Source organism: Belonocnema kinseyi, chromosome 6 (assembly GCF_010883055.1).
Source record: "Belonocnema kinseyi isolate 2016_QV_RU_SX_M_011 chromosome 6, B_treatae_v1, whole genome shotgun sequence".
NCBI lineage: Eukaryota > Metazoa > Arthropoda > Insecta > Hymenoptera > Cynipidae > Belonocnema > Belonocnema kinseyi.
The window spans coordinates 85,067,561-85,069,686 of record NC_046662.1 but is presented as its reverse complement, the minus strand read 5'-3'; positions in this window follow the sequence as shown (position 1 = coordinate 85,069,686).

Here is a 2,126-nt window from a genome sequence, read left to right as displayed (position 1 = left end):
CGCAATGCTCGTTCACCTTCATTCACAATGGTCGAGAAGTGTGAAGATCTTCTGCAGGATTTTGAAAAATATTTCAAAGGCAAAATGCGAAAGCCAAAAAATAAACGAGGCGCTTAAAAGTTGAAATTCATGATTTTTGCATTGCCTAAAAAAAAAAATTAATAACTTTTTTGTTTAGTACAATATTCTCGTTTTTCTTTCTTATATGGTATCAGTATCAGTATCAGTCTTTAAAATTGAAATTAGAAAGATTTTTAAAATTGACACTCAGGACAATACTTCTCAGGCTGAATCCGACCGTGTCCCCTTTTAGTCGCCAGCGGTTCAATTTTTAGGTTTATGGTGCAAATAAGCTTCGCGAGCTAACAATTTCCCGTGCGTAAGGCCAGATATACAAAATTTCTGACAAACGCGGTCTCTTCGTTTCGTTCGGCATTTTTAAAAATCGTATAACACAACCGATATCAGGAAACCTCCCTAAACTAGACTAGTGTTACCCTGTAAAAAATATTGCTGAAAATTATATTTCATTCTGTAACTTTTTCCTATGATTGTTGTGGGAAAACTACACGTTTCTTGTAAGGGGTCATTAACAAAAAATGTAATACGTTTAGGGGTGGGAGGGGTTCTGCCGAAGTATCATTCTTCATGTTAAGACCAAAGAAGAAAGTATCACGCAGGGGGGGGGGGGGGGGGTCAGAAGTTCCTTAAAAAATATCTCTCGTATTTTGTGAAGGGCCCCTAAATTGACAGTGATTATTAAAGGAATTTCACTATAATTGAAGGAAATTTACAATGAGCATGTAATTTTCCCACAACAATCATAGGACATAAAAATCCCAGTGATGTTTGTGGGAATTTTACACTCAAGTGTAACTGCAATAAAAATGTAATTTCACAACCACTATGGGAGCTTGCAACGATTAGTGTAATTTCACATGCGGAGCGTAATGCGTTTTACAGCAGCGATGTAAAATTCTATAATCCTTGTAATTCCGCTGTTTAACGCTTGATGGCGTTGCGCTTCCATGCTTATATGCACTATTAAGCCATTTCTCTTCCGGGGTAGGCGTGACTCACTCAATGGGGGAAAGGAGTAATGTGTGGAAGGGATAGAGAATTTTCAGATTGATCCAGAATTCCTAATCAGATTCTGTTGGCTCCGCAACACTGCTCCGACCCTGGTTGCTGATCAGTCTCTCTAGCAATCACCCCAAGTGAAGATCCTCACTAAGTCGTTATGTAAGGTTCCCCACTTGGGTCCATTAGTGGCCAAGGTCTTTTGTTTCAGGCGTCATTCACTCTATTGACACTCTTTTTATTCACTATTTGCCGCCATACTTTCCTGTCCTGGCATATTTCTCTAGCTTTTTTTATGTCCATGCATTTTTTCATGCAGGCTCTCGTGTGTTTCGTTAGTCGTTCATTTGGCATTCTCTCAACATACCCGAACCATCTTAACCGATTTCTTTCACATGTGTCTACTAGCATCTCTTCTGTACCACATTCTTCTAGAATTATCTCGTTACTTACTTTGTCCATCAAAGTTTTCCCGCATATTATGCGCATGAATCATATATCAATTGCGTTAATTTTACTCTTATCTTTTCCTTGATAAGTCCATGTCTTGCTACCGTGTAGTACAGTCGGTACAAATATAGCATTATATATTGCCATTTTAGCTTTATTTGATATATTTTTACTTCTGATAAGGGGACCTGCTCTACCAATAACCTTCTTACCTTCGTTTATGCGTCTATCTAATTCCTCATCTATCTTCCTGTCCCTAGTAAATAAGCTACCAAGGTATACGAACTTATTAACTTGTTCAATTCTCTCATCATTTAATGAAGTATTGCACAGTGTTTTCTCGCTCTTTCCTTGGAACACCATAGTTTTTGTTTTATTTGCGTTAATTTTGAGGCCCATGCTCTTCATGCTTGCATCTAGTTTATTTAACATTCTTTGTAAGTCTTCGATAGACTCTGCCATAATAACCTTATCATCTGCGAACGCTAACCCTTGTACCCTTACTGTTTCGACATCCACACCCTCTTCGTCGAAGAGAGCCATTCTTAAACACTTGTCCATAAATAATATAAATAACCATGAAGACATAACGCATC